This window comes from Erpetoichthys calabaricus, chromosome 12 (assembly GCF_900747795.2).
Source record: "Erpetoichthys calabaricus chromosome 12, fErpCal1.3, whole genome shotgun sequence".
NCBI classification, from domain to species: domain Eukaryota; kingdom Metazoa; phylum Chordata; class Cladistia; order Polypteriformes; family Polypteridae; genus Erpetoichthys; species Erpetoichthys calabaricus.
In genome coordinates, this window is record NC_041405.2 from 19,389,694 (window position 1) to 19,404,658 (window position 14,965).

At 41.4% G+C, this 14,965-nt stretch overlaps 1 long non-coding RNA gene across 1 annotated transcript in view; it reads left to right on the forward strand.

The window, feature by feature from the left end:
- The window catches only part of LOC114644561 (uncharacterized), a 204,014-nt gene that overhangs the window by 124,159 nt on the left and 64,890 nt on the right, over positions 1 to 14,965 (forward strand). The gene's annotated exons all lie outside the window — the stretch shown is intronic.

The following is a 14,965-nucleotide window of genomic DNA, read 5'->3' on the forward strand; positions in this document are numbered from 1 at the left end:
GGTTTCAAATAGGCATCTGCTATTCAAATAAAATGCCCTTCTTAGGTCTGGTAAGCTGACTCCATTAAAAGTTACCGTTAACAACAATTAACTCTTAAATTATTTTAGATACGCCTAGATGTGCCAGGGCTGTTTTTGAAAATAAAACAATACCAAACAAGCAAAATAAAACTTGGACTTTTGCTAACAATGCAAGAGCAGAGAGTTACGAAAGTTACAACAAACTACAACATACAGCAGTACCATGATTTACAAGTGTTTAATGACTAACAGAAAATTTGTCAACATTTCTAATAGTAATTCCAGACTGTATTTGAGAGGAGCATATGTTCCCCAGAGAATACTGTGGGTTATTTTTTGTTATACACAACTGCAAGACTACAAGCATGCACACCTCAAATCAGTAGCTGAAGGACAGAACACTTAAATGTTAAAGGAACAATACCACTTACCCTTACTTAACCTCTTGAAATAAAGAGCCAAGGAGGCAGCACATCATGAATGGTCTTTACTCCTACTTATTGCTGCTCCTCTCCATTGCCAGAACACTCCTGGTTGTTTTGTGCTCAACTCTTACTTCTGTCTTATTAATAGTTTGTCTGTAGATATTTACATTTCAAAAAGGCCTCGTTTGCCAGATGGGAGAAGTTCAAACTTACCGAGTGCATGGCTGAGTGGAATCCATGCAGATGTTGGTGGCTGCCCTTAGGCAGCGTGTGCTATAAATGTCATCCAGGGCTGGAAGCTGTACCCCAATAATCCTCTGCGCTCTCGACACAAGCCACCATAGAGCTTTCTGATCAGCTGCTGTAGAGCTGTGATTCCACACTCAGATACATCTGGTTCAAATACTCTCACTGCACTGAAAATAACAACACTGAAGCAGCTGTGGTATTTGGAATAGCTTGGCCATTCTGTGCACCATTGTATTGTTACACATTAACTACAAATAGGTGCCTTAAATTTATAAACAATATGCAGTTAATTTCAGTTTATTTGATGTCTGGATGTGAACATAAAAAAGAAAGGGAAACCTCATAAGAACAGCAGCACTGCTTTGACGCTGGGTGCCGCCAGTTTGCAAAACCAAGCAGAAACATGCATATGCAAGAGGGGTGCTGCCAACATTTTTTGTCCATGAAAAACAAAATGTAAACTGAATTTGTTCGTTCTTCTCTCAAATGAGAGACGGAGGGGAGGTTCTAGAGGAATAAAGAGACCAGCCTTGCTGCCTTCATTAAATGTCTAATGGACAAAATCATAACATGCCAGAGTGTGAAAATAAAAAAAAGGCAAAAGGCACATCTACATCTTTTGTGCACACTTTTTCTTTAACCACAATTTTATACCGTTGTTTATTTATATAAAGGCAGACACCTCCAGTGTGTGACTTACCAGTAATGGCTGAGTCTCTGTCCAAACAAATTGGTGCACCAAATCGTTTCCATTTAGCCAGGTTTCTATAAATGCCATAACACAAGCGACAATTTTTTCAGTAAACCTCAGTTTCCTCCTCTTTTCTCACTTCATTATTTTTTTCTTGGTTATGCCACTATTGTAACAGGTTATTGTATTAATAATAAGTGTTAAGAGTCACTGAGATATCAGGTGGTACATACGTATGTTCAGGTGAGTCCACTGGAACAGGTTGCTGTGTGCTACTGTTAATTTGTGCAGGCCGATTAGGAGGGGTAGCATGAAGGCCCCAGGTTAGATGAAAGTAAATCCAAATTATAAAGATAAGAATAAACATCTTGAATTAGTTTACTTTGCTGCAACAATGCTAACTATCAGAAAAGATTGGAAAGGGTAGACAGATATAAAAGAAAGAAAGAAAGAAACCTATTCGAAAAGATTTAACAAAACACAGAGTGAGACAATCCTGCTGTTGGTCACTACGTGTGCAGCTCCATAATTAGATCTCTTGTGAGTTAAAGCCAAAAACACTCATGTGCCTCTGCTGCTGGCCAAATTTCACGACCATTTCTCTGAGAAACTGTATAGTCATGATTGAAGATTGCACCATTGTGATCAGGGGTGTTTTATTTGTTGTTTTTCTGACCTTCTTTCTGTGTTTCTTGACTTTCTGTTCATCCCATTATTATTTCTTATTCATGAGGAATCCATTTAATTTGTTTATTCATTCAATGAAGTGTATTTAGAAATGTTACAATTAGTAAAGTTTTAATGCAATTTCTTTATTGTTTACTTGGGGTATCAGCGTGTTTGTTTATGGTTGCCATGGTTTTTCTATGAAAAGATGACCCACAGTGCTCTTGTGCGATGCCATCTATGCAACAGTTTGAAAGGTCAGCGCCATTCAACTATCCAAGTTTATGGATAACAAAAATAAACCATGTGTGAAAGACAACTCTGGTATTAGTCTTTCTGATTTGATTCTTAGACTGTAATTTTTGGGTAGTGTGCTGAGTTTAGATGAAACGTAGCATGGCTGCTGCTCCAGATGACCATCTTTTGGTGGCTGTTGAAATTACCCATAGCATATTGGGAAGGGCCTTCACTAAAATTCACTGATCAGAGTAATGCATGTGCCAACCTCATCCTCAGGGGGGTAAACAGATTTAAACTGAGCTTATTCCTTCTTCTCTCTGTCAGTAAATAAGAGATAGAGAGAAGGTTCTAGAATTACAATTTTTATCAAAACAAAACATTCTTCCAGAAGGCACTAGATAAAGGTGACTCTCATTTACATAACCAAATTATGACATTTTTTTTTCTTTATTTTTAAATATTTTCATAAGGTTTTTTAGTTAAAAGATTTTTAAAACAATGGTTTAATAAATTTGAGAAAGATGTAAAATTATTTGTTAATTTCAGCCAGCAATAGAAATTAAAAAAGGTTGTGTAAACAACCAAATGGTCAGAAAAAGTGCAACGTAGTGTCTTTATTAATAAAAGATTTATTTGTACAAAAAATCCTGGGTACCAAAATAAAGCTCAAGCAGTAAAGGTAGTTAGTTGCCTTAAAGGGCAATCTCAATCCAAGACCAACAGAAATCCAAATAGAATTAAAAAAAAACAGAGTGAGGGTTCCAAAATCCAGAAAAATCAACACTGTGGCTATACTGTACCCCACCCACCAGTTAGCCCAAATACTTAGTCTCTGTTAGTCCAAAGAAGCACTTCTTGGGGTTCATCTGGAGCCCGGCATTACTTAGTGTCAGGAGCATAGCTTGAATACGTTGTATGTGCTTCTTCCACGTGTCGGAATAGATGACAATGTCATCCTAGTATGCAGCACTATAGCCGTTGTGGGGCCATAGTATTCTGTCCGTCAAACGCTGGAAGGTCACTGGAGACCCGTGCAACCCAAATTGGAGGACATGATACTGCTAGTGTCCACTACAGGTGCTAAATGCGTTGTTTTCCTTGGCAGAGTCAATTAAAGAATTTTGCCAGTACCCTTTTGTGAAGTCAAGGGTGGTCAGATACTAAGCTTTACCAAACCAATCAAGGATTTGTCCAGTTGTGGCATTGGATAAGCGTCAATGTGAGATACTTGATTAAGCTGATGGAAGTCATTGCAAAAGTGCCAACTTCTTTTGGGGTTAGGGATCAGCATGATGGGGCTGGACCAGGGATTAAAACTTTCTGTACGTTTTGCCTCCAGGAGTCTTCTCAGACGATAAGCCCAGGCTCCATTATGATGCAGTCATACGCAATCAGGTAATTCTGAGCAAGCCATTCATTAGCCAAATCAAGGATGGACAAGATAGATAGATAGATAGATAGATAGATAGATAGATAGATAGATAGATAGATAGATAGATAGATAGATAGATAGATAGATAGATAGATAGATAGATAGATAGATAGATAGATAGATAGATAGATAGATAGATAGATAGATAGATAGATAGATAGATAGATAGATAGATACTTTATTAATCCCAATGGGAAATTCACATTCTTCAGCAGCAGCATACTGATACAATAAATAATATTAAATTAAAGAATGATAATAATGCAGGTGAAAAACAGACAATAACTATGTATAATGTTAAATATTAACGTTTACCCCCCCGGGTGGAATTAAAGAGTCGCATAGTTTGGGGGAGGAACGATCTCCTTAATCTGTCAGTAGAGCAGGACAGTGACAGCAGTCTGTCGCTGAAGCTGCTCTTCTGTCTGGAGATGACACTGTTTAGTGGATGCAGTGGATTCTCCATAATTGATAGGAGCCTGCTGAGCGCCCTTCGCTCTGCCACAGATGTCAACCTGTCCAGCTCCATGCCTACAATAGAGCCTGCCTTCCTCACCAGTTTGTCCAGGCGTGAGGCGTCTTTCTTCTTAATGCTGCCTCGCCAGCACACCACTGCGTAGAAGAGTGCGCTCGCCACAACTGTTTGATAGAACATCTGCAGCATCTTATTGCAGATGTTGAAGGAAGCCAGCCTTCTAAGGAAGTATAACCGGCTCTGTCCTTTCTTGCACAGCGCATCAGTATTGGCAGTCCAGTCTAATTTATCATCCAGCTGCACTTCCAGATATTTATAGTCTGCACTATCTGCACACAGTCACCTTTGATGATCACTGTGTCTATGAGGGGTCTGGGCCTCCTAAAATCCACCACCAGCTCCTGGGTTTTGCTGGTGTTCAGGTGTAGGTTGTTTGAGTTGCACGATTTAACAAAGTCATTGATTAGGTCCCTATACTCCTCCTCCAGCCCATTCCTGATACAGCCCACGATAGCAGTGTCATCAGCAAACTTTTGCACATGGCAGGACTCCGAGTTGTATTGGAAGTCCGATGTATATAGGCTGAACAGGACCGGAGAAAGTACAGTCCCCTGTGGTGCTCCTGTGTTGCTGACCACAATGTCAGACGTGCAGTTCCCAAGACGCACATACTGAGGTCTCTCTTTAAGATAGTTCACGATCCATGACACTAGGTATGAATCTAATCCCATCTCTGTCAGCTTGTCCCTAAGGAGCAGAGGTTGGATTGTGTTGAAGGCGCTAGAGAAGTCTAGAAACATAATTCTTACAGCACCACTGCCTCTGTCCAAATGAGAGAGGGATCGGTGTAGCATATAGATGATGGCATCCTCCGCTCCCACCTTCTCCTGATATGCAAACTGCCGAGGGTCAAGGGCGTGTTGAACCTGTGGCCTAAGGTGGTGAAGCAGCAGCCTCTCCATGGTCTTCACCACATGTGATGTCAGAGCAACAGGCCGAAAGTCATTCAGCTCACTAGGACGTGATACCTTTGGGACTGGGGTGATACAAGATGTTTTCCAAAACCTCGGGACTCTCCACTGTTCCAGGCTCAGGTTGAAGATGCACTGTAGAGGACCCCCCAGCTCCGATGCACAGACCTTCAGCAGTCGTGGCGATACTCCATCTGGACCCGCTGCTTTGCTGGCACGAAGTCTCCTCAGCATTCTGCTCACTTGCGCTGTTGTAATTATGGGTGGGGATGTCTTTCCTATGCTGGTATTAGCAGAAGGATGTGTGGAGGGTGCAATACTCCGAGGTGAGAGTGAGAGTGGGTTAGGGTGGTCAAACCTGTTAAAGAAGTTGTTCATTTGGTTTGCTCTCTTCACGTCTCTCTCGATGGTGGTACCCCACTTCGACCTGCAGCCAGTGATGATCTTCATCCCATCCCACACTTCCTTCATGCTGTTATTCTGCAACTTCTGCTCCAGCTTTCTCCCGTACTGCTCCTTCGCCGCCCTGAGCTGGACTCGGAGTTCCTTCTGCACGCGCTTGAGCTCATGCTGATCACCGTCTTTAAAAGCCCTTTTCTTCTGGTTCAAGATAGCTGGTTTGAGCTATTATTGTTGCTTGGCTGTCAAATTTTGGCCGAAATTAAGGGATATTCATTGAGAAAAGAAAAAAACGGAGCTGAGTGGATTAGTGGTTGGGTTTTCTTGCCATCCATGGCTTCATCATGTTTACAAGATTCATCCGTTCAGCCGGACAACGATTTGGCTGTTTCACCAAATAATCGATCAGCCCTTTTCTCTCCTTAATTTCAAAAGGGCCTTGCCAATGTATTAAAAGTTTTGAATGCGAGGTGAGAATGAGCACCTTGACATAACCTCCAGGCTGAAATTCACAGATGCTCATGCCACAGTTGAATCAGTGGGCCTGAACTGATTGCACCTGTTCCATATTCTCTTTTAATATGGGTCTAATTTTATCAAATCTCTTGAGTAACTGCAGAATATATTCCAAATTATTAGTGGCTGGGATGGCCTTTTCTTCCCATGTCCTTTTAAAAGATGTCTAGTAATCCCCAGTGTTGTTGCCCATACAACAATTTAAAGGGGGATAAGTCCCTGGAGGCTTTGGGGACTTCCTGGTATGCAAGTAAGATGAGGGGAAGTAAACAGACTCAGTTCCTTCCATCCTGTCTAGCCACATTGTGTAGCATTTGCTTGAGTGTTTGGTTGAACTGCTGTACTAAACTATCAGTTTGAGGATGTTACACTAAGCTAGGAAGAGAGAAGGTATTAGACCACAGGGCCAACCCCTGGTTTGACAGATTGTTACCATTGCCAGACCCCTAAGCTATCCCCTATGTGCACGCATGTGACAATAGATAAATAGAAACTAAACTACCAACAATGTGAACATAAATAAAGGAATTGAAAATAGACAAAAAAGACATAAACACTGCATTAGCCAGGTGAGGAACCCAAGATAAAATATTGAAGTCTCAAGTGATGTATTGGAAAATTACTTAAGGAAAAAAATGACCTGCTTTTCTTTACAGTCAGCTGTTCCAAAACGTATTCTAGGCATCCTGTTGTTGCAAACTCACAGACCCGTAATTTACTGGCAGGAAAAGTACATTTGATGGAGTGCATATTGTTAAAGTGAAGTTTTTTTTGCAAGGTGTCACAAACTACACCTGCAGAATAGGAAAATATTTTTAGAAGTCTTTAACTAAGAGATATCTTGAAATTTTCCCCACATCATACAACTTTGCAATTCATATTTTACCTGAGTAACCTCTCCCTAAGATATATTTATGTACAATAAGGCAAAGAATGTAGCTATGGAGGAATATATTCAAGATAATATCCACAATGAGTTAATTTCTGGTTGTTTAGTAGTCTGATTGATGCTGTTTTCTTTTCATTGACATAAACATAGGGGCGGTGGCACGGTGGCGCAGTGGGTAGCGCTGCTGCCTCGCAGTTGGGAGACCTGGGGACCTGGGTTTGCTTCCCGGGCCCTCCCTGCGTGGAGTTTGCATGTTCTCCCCGTGTCTGCATGGGTTTCCTCCGGGCACTCCGGTTTCCTCCCACAACCCAAACACATGCAGTTTAGGTGGATTGGCGATTCTAAATTGGCCCTAGTGTGTGCTTGGTGTGTGGGTGTGTTTGTGTGTGTCCTGCGGTGGGTTGGCACCCCCATAAGTAGAATTGTATTGGTATATTCTTGCCATTTCTAACAGCTCTGACTAAACATTATTCATCAGTTAGTGACAGCCTTAGCATGTGTAAATTGTAGAGGGCACAAGGTTTTAAACTATGCCTACATGCCTAAGGGCCTAAGGGCCTTCTGAGTGTGTGAAGTAACATGTAAGAAAATAGCACTTATTTAAGTGCAGAACTGTACGCTTATAGTGTACAGAAGAAGAAACTAAGAATCTTTAAGTATAGAAGAAGAAGTAAAGAACTTTTAAGTACAGAAATAACTAAAGTTTCTCAAGAAAAGCTAAGTTGAGAGAAAAGATAGATTTTTCCTTTTTTTTGCCTATTATTCTACGTGTGTAACTACTTTTTTCTTTATTCTTGTGTGGATTATTTGCTTTTAATTTTCACTAAATAATTTTAAAACAAACTTTTGGACTGCGTTTTACCCGTGCTTGAGCTTGCCTTATACTTCGGCGGCTACAATCCTTATTCAGTTAAGTCAAAAAATCCACTGTTTTCACTAAACTAAACCATCATAGTGTATATAATTTAATTGGAAACAGGACGGGAGATTAATGGAAAACTGCATTTAATACTACCACCAGAAATTACAAACATAAAGTGATTGCCTATGTTTTGGCAAATGCACCAAAGGTATTTCAAGCCTTTAATAATAACAGTTTCTGTGATGTGTTCGGTATTAATGTATTGACTTGCCTGTCAGCTGTATGCTTAACATCCTTCTCCCAATTTACCCAGCATCTTTCCTCTGCACATGTCCAAAACAAAGCCATCTTGCCTTTCTGACTTTGTCCAACCTGAGCTGACCCTCAACTGTCCTCATTTCTAATCCTGTCCATCTTCGTCACACCCAATGCAAATCTTAGCATCTTTAACTCTGCCACCTCAAGCTCTGTCTCCTGCTTTCTGGGCAGTGCCACCGTCTCTAGCCCATATAACAAAGCTGGTCTCACTACCATCCTGTAGAATTTCCCTTTCACTCTTGCTGATATCCGTCTGTCACAAATCACTCCTAACACTCTTCTCCACCCATTCCACCCTGCCTGCACTCTCTTTTTCACTTCTCTACCACAATCCCTATTACTCTGTCCTGTTGATCCTAAGTATTTAAACTCATCCACCTTCACCAACTCTACTCCCTGCATCATACTCGCCATTCCACTGATCTCCTTCTCATTTACACATATGTATTTTGTCTTGTTCCTATTGACCTTCATTCCTCTCCTCTCTAGAGTATATCTCCACCTCTCCAGGGTCTCCTCAGCCTGCTCCCTACTCTTGCTACAGATCACAATGTCATCAGCAAACATCACAGTCCACGGGGACTCCTGTCTAATCTTGTCTGTCAACCTCTCCATCACCACTGCAAATAAGAAAGGGCTCAGAGCCGATCCCTGATGTAATCCCACCTCCACCTTGAATGCATCTGTCACTCCTACCGCAGACCTCACCACTGTCACATTTCCTTCGTACATATCCTGTACAACTCTTACATACTTCTCTGCCACTCCCGACTTCCTCATACATACCACAGCTCCTCTAAAGGCACCCTGTCATATGCTTTCTCCAGGTTCACAAAGTCACAATACAGCTCCTCTATATTCTTCTCTATATTTCTCCATCAACACCCTCAGAGCAAACATCTTATCTGTTGTGCTCTTTCTTGGCATGAAACCGTACTGCTGCTCATTAATCATCACCTCACTTCTTAACTGAGCTTCCACTACTCTTTCCCATAACTTCATGCTGTGGCTCATCAATTTTATCCCCCTGCAGGTACTGCAGTTCTGCACATCACCCTTATTCACCAGTTCACTTCTTCTCCACTCCTCAGGCATCCTCTCACTTTCCAAGATTCCATTAAACAATTTGGTTAAAAACTCCACTGCCATCTCTCCTAAACACCTCCATGCTTTCACAGGTATGTCATTTAAACCAACAGCCTTTCAATTCTTCATCCTCTTCATGGCTGTCCTTACTTCTTCTTTGCTAATCCGTTGCACTTCCTGATTCACTATTTTCACATCATCCAACCTTTTCTCTCTCTCATTCTCTTCATTCATCAGCCTCTCAAAGTACTCTTTCCATTTGCTTAACACACCCTCCTCGCTTGTGAGTAAGTTTACTTCTTTGTTCTTTATCACCCTAACCTGGTGCACATCTTTCCCAACTCGGTCCTCCTACTTAGCCAATCGGTACAGGTCCTTTTCTCCCTCCTTAGTGTCCAGTCTCTCATACAACTCATTACAGTATACTCCTTTTCTTTAGCCTTCGCCACTTATCTTTCAGCTTGTGCCTTATCTCCTTGTATTCTTGTCTACTTTCTGCATCTCACTGAAGATCCCACTTCTTCTTTGTCATCCTCTTCCTCTGTATACTCTCCTGTACTTCCCCATTCCATCATCAGGTTTCTTTTTCCTCCTTCCTCTGTCCAGATATTATGCCAAACACCCTTCTTCCTGTCACCCCTACTACTTCTGCTGTACTTGCCCAGCTGTCTGGTAACTCTTCACTGCCACCCAGTGCTTCCCATACCTCCTCTGTAAACTCAACCTTGCAGTTTTCCTTTTTCAACTTCAACCATTTGATCCTTCACTCTGCGCTCACTCTCCTCTTCTTCTTGATTTCCAACTTCATCCTACAGACAACAATTCTATAGTGCCTAACTACACTTTACCCTGTGACCATTTTGCAGCCATGTCTATTGTTTTTGCAAAATCCAATACCATCTGACCTTCCGAATTCCTCTCCTTGACACCATACCTACCCATCACCTCCTTGTCTCCTCTGTTCCCTTCACTAACATCCTTAACAATCCGCTGTAATCACCACTTTCTGTCCTTTAGGTACACTGTCCATCACTCAATCCAACTCACTCCAGAAATCTTCTTTCTCATTAATCTCACACCCAACTTGCGTGACATATGCACTAACAACATTCATCATCACACCTCCAATTTCTAGCTTCGTAATCATTACTCTGTCTGACACTCTTTTCATCTCCAAAACACTCTTGACGTACTCTTCCCTCAGAATAACTCCTACCCCATTTCTCCTCCCATCCACACCATGAAGGAACAATTTGAATCCACCTCCAATCCACATGGCCTGGCCACCTTCCTCCTTTCCTCCTGCCACATCTCCCACCTCTTCTTCTCTTTCTTTGGCCAACAGTAGCCCAATTTCCGCCAGCATCCTGTTGGCTAACAGTACTGGTGGCGGCCGTTGTAATTCTGGGCCTCGACTGATACGATATGGATATTTGTATTGTTGTCTGCATATTGATCTGGCCTAATTTTGCACCAGATGCCCTTCCTGACATAACCCCACCCCCTTTTATCTGGGCTTGGGAATGGCACAAAAAAAACACTGGATTGTGCATCCCCTGAGGCTGGGTTAAGAAATCACATTTTCATCATTTTAAAAATCAGTTGCCTGTTTATGTAATAATCTGTAAATCTGAAGTAAGAGTTATTCGGAATTAGAAAGTAACTTAAAGTTTAAAACAAGTACAATGATTTCTTGGAGGTTTCCAATTATTACCATCAGTTCATTAAAGATGTTAGCACTATCAAAACTCCTATTACATATTAATAAACAAAAACAATAGAATCTTTAACTGGACACAAGAAGATCAAGATGCGTTTAATACATTTTGTTCATTGTTGTACCAGTATTAAGGTATCTTGACCCTTCTCTTCAATTTATTCTCAAGCATATGGGTGGATACAATCCTAGTGCAAAAGTTTTATGACACTGCTTATTTTTCTAAGAAGTAAATAATTGCTGAGTAAAATTATAACATAGGTATTCAAGATTGTTATCAATCAAATTAGCTCGTGAAGAAAGGTGACATGGACTTGAGGGTTCCACTTTTCTATTCATAATATTTATGGATCATAAAAATGAGATATATTTCAAAAATGACAAAAGGCTAATACAAAACAAGACAGGGGTAGTTCTGGTTTGACTTTGTGTCAAATGAGCGGTTTCTCACGCAGTCCCAAATGAGGCCTATTACCTGCATTGTGATGGAGCTTCAGTTACAGCAAAATGGCCAAGTGGCGTGATTCTGTAAGGGTGATCTGGCTCACAGGATCCTCATTGTTGAGGACCCAGGCAAATGGACCAGGCCAAGGTGATGCCCACGTAACACCAGGCGGTAGCAGATAGAGGTTCATTTAAGGAGGGTGGAACAGGACTGCGTGTCTGTCTGGGGGGTTGCCAGCCTGGATCCTGAGCCATTTTGTCATGTGGTGGGTGCAGCAATGCGCTGTACCAGTGCATGCTCCCCAACCTGACCTGACCTCCCTTCTTCATATCACAATACCACCATATTTTTAATAGTAGACAGTTATTCAAAATTCACCCATTGTTCCACTTAAGAAATTGCCTACACCTAAACAGTTAGCCAATTTTCTATTATTTCTGCTGGCTGCTCCCATTTAGGGGTTACCACAGCAGATCATCCGTCTCCATCTGTCCCTGTCTTTTACATCATTTTCTGCCACACCAACTGCCTTCATGTCCTCCCTCACCACATTCATAAACCTCTTCTTTGGCCTTTCACTTTTCCTTTTGCCTGGTGGATCCATCTTCAAAATTGTTTTCCTAATGTACCCCTCACCTCTCCTCAGCAGGTGCCCAAACCATCTCAATCTACCCTCTCCCAGTTGGTCTCCAAACTGTTAATCTTGTCTACCCTCGTTATTCAAAGTAAAAATTGTAGCATCTTCAACTGCGCCACTTCCAGCTCTGCTACCTGTTTTTTCATCAGTGCCACCATCTCCAAGCAATACAACATAGCTGGTCTCACTATGATTTTATAAACCTTCCCTTTCACTCTTGAAGTTCCTCTTCTATTACAAATCACTCTGGTCACTCTTCTCTATCTAGTTAATCATCCCTGCACTCGCCACTTCACCTCTCTGTTGCACTCCCTGTTGTTTTGGGCTGTTGTACCAAGTATTTAAATTCATCTCACCTCACCACCTCTGCTCCTTGTAGTCACATCCTTCCACCACCTTCCCTCTCATTCACGCACATATAGTCCGTCTTACTCATCACCATTGATGTAATCCCAGTCTCACCTTAAACCAAGCTGTCAGTCACAGTGTCCTTATACATATCCTGCACCACTCTCACATAGTTTTCTTCCTCATACAGTACCATAACTCCCCTCTTATCACTCTGTCATATGCTTTCTCTAAGTCCACAAACATGCTGTGGAATTCCTGAAAGATGGCGCTGACTGCTGTGGCCGTTCATCTGCTCATTTCATTAATTTATGTTTTAATTTCGTTTTTATGTGTTAGTATATCCCAGTGGCTACTGTCCTATGATCCCCTTTCCCTACTTAATATCTTTTCTGGCATGTTATCCTCCCAGTTTTCTTTTTCTGAATGGAGTTTATTTGAACTTCCATCCTTGTTTTATTCATCACCTGACTTCTTTACCTGGTCACCGGTGTTCACCTGTTTGAGTGAGAAGAGTGTTAGATTCTCCAGACGGTGACGCGGAAGGTGAGCTGGCATTGCTGTTAAACAATGCCAGCTCATTCTTTCCTTCACCAGGCTTGGATTCCTGATGCTTGATAAATGTCTTTGACCCATCTTCTCCCATACAGCACCTTGGCCCTTGCCCATAGGCGCTGGAAACTGGATTTAATTTCTCCATCTCTAGGAGGTGTCACTCATTCTCTGTGTGTTCTAGGAGAGTAAATACTGCTAACCTGCACATGCTCACCTGATCTTGTCCTGCAGCGAGCTTTCTTATGTCTATCAAGACTGCTATCCTGAATGTGAGATCAGTGTCTTTTAAAAGTATTATCCTGCAAGACTTTATTATCTTAAAGAAACAGGGCTTATTTTTGATCACTGACATCTGGATTGTTAATGGTGACTCTTCATGTTTCACTGTCTTTGTACCACCAATTTAGTCATTTTTGAACTCTTCTCAGCTGTCTCATCATGTGTAATGCCACTGTTGTGTTGGAGCCTTACAAGGGGTCCATTTCATAGCTTCGATCTTCAACTTTTCCAAGTGTATAGCTCTTCTTTGTTGTATGCTGTGGTTTATAGGCATCCTATAATTAATGATACTTTAGTTTCTGAATTCTCTGATCTCTTGGCTGATATTACCCTCTCCTATGATAAAGTACTCATTGTTGAATCTAAAACTTTGGTTAATGACTTTACATCATTATTATACTCATTTGACTTTATCCAGCATATTAATGCTGCAACTCATCCTCATCCACTGTTGATCTTATTCTTACACGTGGTATTTCAGTTAATAATATTGATATTTGTGATGTTCTTTTTACTGATCGCTATTCTAACTTTTTTTTTAATTCTTCTGTTATATTGGATTATAAAACCACATTCTGCAGTCTTGATGTACTAGTCCAGTGCGATAATATGATGATTCTGTCTTAACCTTAAATTCTTCATGCAAAACGGTTTTAGATTCTGTTGCTCCCCTCAAGATATGCTGTAAAAAGGGAAGACCTGCTCCATGGCTTAATGACACTACATGGCACCTGCACCGTGCCTGTAGAAATGCTGAATGGTGGTGGAAGAAACACAGTCTGACTGTATCTGAGCAGATTTTAAGCATTTGTCTGTTCAAATTCCAACAGGCAGTAAATTAATATAAACATGATTACTTCTCTGATTTGGTGTCCTCTCATTCTGAAAATCCTAGGGTCTTATTTAATACAATTAATGTGGTGATTTACCCCCATTCATGATTAAACAGTACTGATATAGCTGGTTGGATAATGGATGGATGGATGGATGGATGGATGGATGGATGGACGTTCTTTCGTGTGAGCAGTTTCTTTCATTCTTTGTCAGCAAAATCAATAGTATCCATGTGATGGACATATCCATGTATGTTACTGTGCTGATTGCACCCTTGCTGGCCTAATTCTTTGGCTAGAAAGAACCGTAGCTACACCAGAGAGTAGATAACAACCTTTTCCAGCTTGCTTCAAGTACTTTAATAGATTTGTATACGTAAGTGTATGTGTGGTATCTAAACAGAAATAAATAAATACAATAAGTGCACAAATACAAATGGAATACATATACGAACATAACTAATTAAATGTGAAACTAAGTATTCAGGAAGAGTAATGTTAAACATCAATTACTCAACTACGCATTGTTTAATCAAGCCAGTAGGTGGCACTATTAACCAGACTAAAAGATGCAGCGTGATGCCCGAGATGGCATCCATCCATCCATTTTCCAACCCGCTGAATCCGAACACAGGGTTACGGGAGTCTGCTGGAGCCAATCCCAGCCAACACAGGGCACAAGGCAGGAAACAATCCTGGGCAGGGTGCCAACCCACCGCAGGACACACACAAACACACCCACACACCAAGCACACACTAGGGCCAATTTAGAAACGCCAATCCACCTAACCTGCATGTCTTTGGACTGTGGGAGGAAACCGGAGCGCCCGGAGGAAACCCACGCAGACACGGGGAGAACATGCAAACCCCACGCAGGGAGGACCCGGGAATCGAACCCAGGTCCCCAGATC